Genomic DNA, 328 nt, shown 5'->3' with positions numbered 1-328 from the left:
CTTTGCTCCGGCAATCATTTATATTGTGAACAGTGACTGTGGACCATGGGTTGAGTAATTTTCTTTCTAGTTTTAGAAGCGGAGTTAGAAATTAAGACCATTTGTGTCATTGGGGTTGGAGTTCTATCTATGCACTTTAAACTTATGGCAGGATCACAGAGTGCTTAGCACTACCATCAATATTGTATTTATGTCATATGTTTTAATTTTTAAATTATTAAGGGTTTTAGTCCCTAGCTACAGCAGCCACACGAGTGATCATGCTCCAATGTTCTTTTCATGGTAAATTGTGCCTGAGAAACAATTAAATCCTTTCGCTCGTGCTTTA

Source organism: Cupressus sempervirens, chromosome 5 (genome assembly GCF_028749045.1).
Source record: "Cupressus sempervirens isolate cs-2001-9-10 chromosome 5, ASM2874904v1, whole genome shotgun sequence".
NCBI classification, from domain to species: domain Eukaryota; kingdom Viridiplantae; phylum Streptophyta; class Pinopsida; order Cupressales; family Cupressaceae; genus Cupressus; species Cupressus sempervirens.
This window is presented reverse-complemented; position numbering follows the sequence as displayed.